This window comes from Dipteris shenzhenensis, chromosome 5 (genome assembly GCF_047967505.1).
Source record: "Dipteris shenzhenensis isolate YYH24624 ecotype China chromosome 5, Dip_SZ_1.0, whole genome shotgun sequence".
In the NCBI taxonomy this organism is placed as follows: domain Eukaryota; kingdom Viridiplantae; phylum Streptophyta; class Polypodiopsida; order Gleicheniales; family Dipteridaceae; genus Dipteris; species Dipteris shenzhenensis.
Genome location: NC_141600.1, coordinates 52,886,829 through 52,895,036, shown reverse-complemented (window position 1 = coordinate 52,895,036; position 8,208 = coordinate 52,886,829).

Here is an 8,208-nt window from a genome sequence, read left to right as displayed (position 1 = left end):
AAAATAAGATAGTATGGAGAATCAAAAATTTGATTACTGTAGAACTGATACAATAGATGGCGCTGCCTCCCAACCGTGTGCTCCTATGAAAGAAGCTTCGATGGCATGCTAGAAATAGTAGAAGACGAAGGCTGCATGCTAAGGAATCAGGGTTGTTGTAGCCAGTGATGAAATGGGCTTCACGGGCTTGCTCTTATATAGCCACCAGTCGTAGTCGGTTAGGCTCAATTGGGTGACCGACCCAGTCCCCCCAAAACGATCGACTAGGGGTCGGTCTCGAAATAGGCCATCGATCATACGATAGAACCGGTGCGCAAAATAGAGCAACTAACCTACGATCTCCGTTCGGCCCAGAGCCCCATCCGGGATCATCTGAGGCTCCAAACGGGCCCCGCAACCTAAGAGCGGGCTGCCTCAGTAAATGCTCCGTCTACCCTCAGTGCGGTCAGTCAAGGGATGCCTTCCCGCACTTGCATGTAGCCTAGTTGGCAGTGTGCCAACTCTATCTGAAGCCGTATAGCCATCAGGCCACACATGGCCCCCATCTGGTGTCCAAACTAGGACCTACCAGATAACCGAGCTACTCAAATGACTTCTCCTCATATGGGGGGCTTACAAGTAGAGTTAGCTGGTTCCCGCATAGTTACATGAGAGTGGAGCATTGATATCTAACACCTTCCTCACTTTTAATTTCAAGGGAAGTGCTTCCACCTCTTTAGCCTTACCTTTTCCTATGACGTGCTGTACTACTACTTCTTGCTGCCACGAGCCTTCCCATATGATGGAGATATGATGAGTGGAACCTCCTTGACTCTAGTTGACAAATGATCACCCTTATTCTTTGTGCGGATTTCTTCTTGGTGTAAGTCATCGGATGCAAAGCTTTCATCCTCATCATCACCTGAGCTAGAATCATCACCCTTAGACTCACTACCCTCATCTTCAACATTTTCCTCACTACCCTCTTCTTTGTCATTTTCCTCTTCAAGGAAGGTAGTGCAACTGTAATATGTGCCAAAGAACTCAATCTGATGGGGGGTATCAATGACATTTACATTTTTACCTTGGCATAGCAATTTCTCAGTAACAAAACCCATTCGATACAATGCTACTTCCCACCCATCATTCAGTAAATTCTTTGTCATCTCTAGTATCACATCAGGATCCATCGGCGGCTTTCTATAATCCACCATTGCTGCATCAAGTTTAACCTTATTGTCCTCAAAGTAATGAAGCTCGAGAGTCCTTAAAGGAATTTTGATTAGATTGCCACCACCCTTGGATAATAAGCACATCAAGAAAGGCTGCAAGACTTGAATGGCAATGCCTTCCAAGACAGTCATATGATTGCATAGGACTATACCATGGTATACTTTTGAAAGTAAATACCCAAATGCAGATGTCAAAATCACATACAAGGCATCCCTTTGTGATTCTATCACGAACAGGACCAATGTTGATCTTTTCTTATCTGCCATAGGACCTTCTATGATAAACCGCACAAGTTCAACTATCCGTGACACTGCAAGGTCTTGCAATTCATCTATGAAAAATACACATGGCTTCTCCCAAGCATGACCGCTCATTGTTATGAAATGCTCTGTATCAATGCCATTGATGTGTGCAAAATCTGTATCATTGTTTGATAGCAAGATATCATAGGAGAAGCTGAATGGATTACCATCATCTAAACCACCAATTGCTCTACCTTGGGTAGTGGACTACAAGGCCTTTTTCTTGATGTCCATATATTCTGTCTCAACAATCTTTGGCATTTTAGCTCTTAGATCCTTTGTTGGTGTGGCATCTACATCCATTGAAGCCAACCACTTTCTAGCCTATGTCTTACCAAGGAGTTGACGTAGGCTAAGTGCTTTCTTCTTATCCACATTAACTGACTTGCCAGCTAGCTCATCATCAGATTTCAATAAAAACAATAGTGCCGAGAGAGCAGCCTCACTTTGAATCATTCAGGTGACCACTTCATCCAAGTTGCTATGCTTGCTCTTCTTTCCAAAGAAGCAGTCACCGCTTAGGATCTTCTTGCATACTTCTTCTGTTATTGCATCTGGAACAAACCTTAATGCTCTCCACCAAACAATAGACATCGGTTTCATTATTTCTTTCCTCTGAGTTGCAGTGTGCTCTGGTCCCTCAAAGGATATCTTTCCTGTTTCATATGCTTGGCAAACATCCCACCATGCTCTAAAACACTGAGTCCTCACAGAAGACAATGCAAGTAACATCCCTATATCTTGCAACGGTGGTGTTCAGATCCTTTGCCTCAACCTTATTACTTGGTATGCCTTGCGTATTGCTTACAATACCTTTCAAGCATCTATAGAACCGAGTCCTCTTTGCCAAGTACTCAGATGTAGGTCTCATGCCCTTCACTGTTTGTGGCTTTCCATAGCACCCATAACTCCCTTGCCTTTATCAGGATCTCAGAAAGAGAAGAGCCTTTTTTCAACCTAAATGGAGCAGAATTCAGCCTTTCTAATTCTAGAATGTATTTCGAGTCATCATTAAATATGTATACATGACAAATGACCCGTTGAAACTTTTCCATCCACTCAATCTATGGCAAGTTTCCTTTTCTTCCCTCATCAAGGGCCATCCTGCAAGCTTCACAAAAGTGTTGCCCATCAATGGGCTCAAACCTGCATCTTTCCAAGAATCTATTCTTTGCCATCATGTATCTCTTCTCGATGTCAGTCCCATATCGGCTTTGGTACAAAGACTCTCCACGAACAAAGTCACTCCTAAAGTTCTCAAAAGCATCAAGAAAGTCCACGCGCTTTTGAAATGTGACATCAGGCAATGTAGGATCATCTTCTTAAAGTCTCTTAAATGCCATAGGATGAAGAGTGATATTAGTGGCAAATGGAGTTCTTGTTTTCCTTGTATCTTCATACAATTTGTGTGCAAATGTCTTATCTAGCTTTCTTTGATTTGTGAACAATCAATAAGCATTGTGGCCACACTGAATTGTGAAAATCCCCAAATGTACCCCTCATACTCTGGAGGATGTAAGTCTGCCACACTTATAGAAAAGTCTGCAAGACTTGTACCTTCTTCTTGCGGATCCTCCTGATCAGATCACTATCCAATTTTTCAACTGGTTTTAAATAACTTGCACTTGAACGATCTACACATGGAGGAGTTATTTTTTCTCTCTTTCTGGGAATAGCTGTGGAACTTGAATCTGCTCCATGATCACTCCTTGTTCTTGTAGTTGCAATAGTCGATGGTGTAGGTACAGTTGGAGATACTGTAGTTACGCTGCAGATATTGTAGTTACTCTTGCCGGAGATACCGTAGTTATTGCCATAGATATTGGTGGTACAACTTGAGGGTTACATGTTATAGATGGCGTACCTACTGTTGCTGAAGGTACAATACCACCAATTGGAAATGCATTCCACATTTTCTTCAATGCTTCTAAGGCACTAAGTAATTCTTGGGATCCCTCAATTGAATCTGGTAAGGGCTTCAAGAAGTGCTTGTGAGTAACTCGTAACTTATAGACCACATCGTCATTCTTCCCTTTGCACATAGCTTCTATCAAATTATTTTCTTTAATGTTAATGGTTGAGACCATGCCACCATTTCTTACTGCCTCTACAGAATATTTCAGGCTGGACACATTCTCGGCAATGATCACTAAAAAATACTTTGATTTGCGCTCCATAAAATACCAAGCATGTTCAAGATATTTGAAAGACACCTTGGAACCAAAACTCGAAGCCATAGTTTTCTGCAAAGCAATCAAAAACAAAAAATGAGAATAACAATGATTTTCAAACTCAAAATATTAAAAAAATTACTAATTAAATATTTAAATATTAAAAATTAATTAAAATTTTAAAAGTTTAAATATATTTTTAAAAATATATTTTTATATTTTTAGATACTATTTTTTAATATAATATTTTTTACATAAATAATTTAATTCAAAATATTTTATAAACATAGATAAAAGAGTTTAATTTATTTGTTTTAAATTTTTATTTTATTTATTTAAATTTATTTATTTATTTATCTATATATTTAAATTTTAATTTATTTATTTTTCTTAAAATTAAAAATTTTTAAATTTTATTTATTTATTTAATTTAAATTTTAAAATTAAATTAAATTTATTTATTTATTATTATTATTATTTTAATGATTTTATTATATTTTAATTATTTATTTATATACCTAAAATTTCATTTAATTTTTTTAATTTTATTTTTTTTTCTTTTTTATCTTTTTTAAATTAAATTAATTAAATTTATTTGTTTAGTTTTTTAAAGCCCCGAAGGACCCCCACTTAAGGAGAGGAGGGGATTAACCCCCCAACCTATTGCATACGCAATAGGTTGGGGGGTTAATCCCCTGCCCTCCCCTCCCCTCCTCTCCCATCTGCCCGCCCCTCCCCTCTCCTCCCACCTCCCTGCCTCTCCCCTCCCCTCTCGTCTCCCCTCCCCGCACCTCCCCTCTCCTCGCTACCCCTCTCGCCTCCCCTCCCCTCTCCTCTCCTCCCTGCCTCTCTCGCCTCCCCTCCCCTCTCCTCCCCGCCCCTCTCGTCCTCCCCCCGGCCCCTCCCCTCGCCCCTCGCCTCCTCCCCCTGCCTCTCACTCTCCTGCCCCTCCCCCCCTCTAACCTCCTCCCCCCGCCCCTCCCCCCGCCTCTCGCCCCTCCCCCCCACCTCTCGCCTCCCCGCCCCTTGCCTCCCCTCTCGCCTCCTCCCCCGGCCTCTCGCCTCCCCGCCTGCCTCCCCCGCCCCTCGCCTCCCCCTCCCTCGCCTCCCCCCCACCCCTCCCCCCGCTTCACACCCTTCCCCCTGCCTCTCGCCTCCCCCGCCCGTCGCCTCCCCTCTTGCCTCCCCCCACCCCTCCCCCCCCTCTTGCCTCCTCCCCCCAACTCTCACCTCCTCGCCTGCCTCCCCCACCCCTCCCCTCCCCTCTCGCCTCCCCCCGCCCCTCCCCCCCTCGCCTCCTCCCCTCGCCTCTCACCTCCCCCGCCCCTCGCCTCCCCTCTCACCTCCCCCCCACCCCTCCCCCCGCTTCTCGCCTCCCCTCCCTGCCCCCCCGCCCCTCGCACCTCCCCCGCCGTGGGAGGCCCGTAGTGGGGAGGCAGGAGGGGCAAGAGGGGAGGGGAGGGGAGGGGAGGGGAGAGGGGAGGGGCGAGAGGGGAGGGGAGGGGAGAGGGGAGAGGGGAGGGGTGAGAGGGGAGGGGAGGGGAGGGGAGAGGGGGGGGATTAACCCCCTCCCTCCCCACCTCTCCCCTCCCTGCCCCTCCCCTCTCGCCTCCCCTCCCCAACCCTCCCCTCCCCTCTCGCCTCTCTTGCCCCGTCCCTCCCCTCTCGCCTCTCCCCTCCCTGCCGCGTCCATTCGTTCCCCTCTCACCCCTCCCCTCCCTGCCGTGCCCCGCCCTGCCCCTTCCCCTCCTCGCCCCGCCCCTTCCCTCCTCTCGCCTCCCCTCCTCGCCCCGCCCTGCCCCTTCCCTCCCCTCCCCACACCTCCCCCTCACCGCTTGAAGGGGGAAGTGGGAGAAGAGGGGAGGGGAAGTGGGAGGAGAGGGAGGGAATGAGGGGAGGGGAGGGGAGGGGGAAGCGAGAGAAGAGGGGAGGGGAAGCGGGAGGAGAGGGGAAGGGAGGGGAGGGGAGGGAGGAAAGGAGGGGAGGGGAGGGGGAAGCGAGAGGAGAGGGGAGGGGAGGGGAGGGGGAAGTGGGAGGAGAGGGGAAGGGAGGGGAAGGGCAAGCAGGAGGAGGGAGAGGACAGGGGAAAAGAGAAGGAGGGGAGGGGAAGGGAGGAGAGGGGAACGGGGCAGCAAAAGGAGGGAGGGGGGAAGGGAGAGAGGAAGCAGGAGGAGAGGGGATGGGAAGCGGGAGGAGGTGGGAGGGGAGGAGAGGGGATGGGAAGCAAGAGAAGAGGGGAAGGGAGGGGAGGGAGGAGAGGGGAAGGGAGGGGAGGGACGGAGGGAGTACTTGCATGGGGAGGTGGTGGAGGAGCTCCAGGAAAGTTGTGAGAGAGAATGAGGAGAAGTAGAGTTTTATAGGAAATGGGTAGCTTTTAGATAAAGTCAGCTTTTTTTAGTTTTTAAGGTTTTTTTAGTTCTTTTAGGTTTACTATAAGTAGAACGTTCTTCATTCTCTCTTTCATTCAAAGTTTATTCTTTCACACTTCACGCTTCTCTCCTCTCATCAACCTATTGCAGGACTCTCAAATTTTTCAAAATGTTACAAGAGGTGAGTTCATTTCCAACCTATTACGTATGTAAGAACTTCTAAGAATCAAGTTTTTATAAATTTGAATTTTTTTTCAAATCTGATTCTTTTCTAAAAAACTTGTTGCGTACGCAACAACTTCAAAAAACCATCTTTTGCATTAAATCTTTTTTTCCATAAATTTTCCTCTTTACCTTAAACTCTCACAACCTATTGTCATAAATTTCTCTCAACCTCAAACTCTCTCAGCCTATTGGGCACGCAATAATTAAAAAAATAAATTAGAAAAAAATCTATTACGAATTTCTCTTTCAACATCAAAACCACTCAAACCTCTCTACCTATTGCGTATGCAAGAACTTCAAAATAAAATTTAACCATAAATCTCTCCAAAAACTCTTCTCACGGCACTTTATTAATATAAGAAATCCATTTATAATAGTTTTGCTCCATAATATAATAAATTTTTATTATCTAATATTAAAATATAATTTTGCTTAAAATATATATTATTAGTCTATAAATTAATATAAATATTATATAATTATTATATAAATATAAATATATAAATACATTAATTAAAAAAATATAACAATGAAAATATTTTTAAATGGGAAGTCTTCTAGCATATGTGCTTTATATAATACTTATGCTTAAAACAATGAAGAATTAGTGAATGTATTTATAAGGTAGTTCTTAATATGAAAAATATCTATAATATTCTTCCTGCTATTAACTAGATATTAAATTTTAGTTTTAATAAAAATATACATTACTAACTTAAAAACTAGTATAAATATAATGTAATTATTGTATAAATTTAAATAAATATATAAATTATTAATATTTTACATTAATAACATTTAAAATTAGGTATATTTTATACTAATAACCTTTAAATTTGAAAAAGGTATCCAATCAAAGAATTGAATTACTTTAAAAAATAAGAAAATATTAAAATTTACACAAGTACTTTTAGCATGTATGCTTTTCTTCCATGTGTATAATACTTGTTAGTCAAAGAATGAAGAATGTATTTATAAGGTAGATATTTAAAACCATAGAATCTGGAAGAGGTTTAGCATACTTGCTTATCTTTGTTACAATATGTAATACTTTGCAAAAGCCTTAAACTTTGTTTAAGGCTTTGTACAAAACTACAGTATCATTGAATCCATATCATTTTTCTACTTTAGCAACCACCTGATATCCATGGTATGAATCCATGATATGGAATACATATTTCTTATGAATATTTCTTATCACATACTTCTTCATCTCTTCTGATACACCATGCAGCATGAATGTAAGAAAATATGAATCGGTGTGCTTTTAGCCTATGTGCTTGTCCCTAATAAGTAGGATACTTTAACTAGGTAGACTTATAATTACTTAAAGTAAAGCCTTTGCAAAGGATCGTAACTAATATTGGATATATTCTACCTGTTGCACAAATCAAGAAAATTGCACAAATCAAGAATTTTCTTGATTTGTGCAACAGATTGGATATACAGTTGGTTGGATAAACTTTAAACAATTAATACCAAAACATCTTAACCACCGTAAATCTTAAACTTTAACCATTTAATTCCTAAACTCTAAACTCCTAAATAATAAATCCTAAACCCTAAACCTAAACTCTAAATCCTAAACCCTAAACCCTAACCCTGAATCCTAAACCCTAAACCCGAATCCCTAACCCTAAAATACAACCAAAATTTAATGAATTTTTTTGATTTGTGCAACAGGTTGGATATATCCCCCAACCTATATATCCCCCAAGCTGTTGCTCAAGCAACAGGATGGGGGATATATCCAACCTATTGCACAAATTAAAAAATTGCACAAGTCAAGAATTTTCTTGATTTGTGCAACAGATTGGATATACGGTTGGGGGTGTACCCCCAACCTGTTGCTTGAGCAACAGGTTGGGGGATAGATCCATCCTGTTCCACAAGTCAAGAATTTTCTTAATTTGTGCAACAGGTTGGATT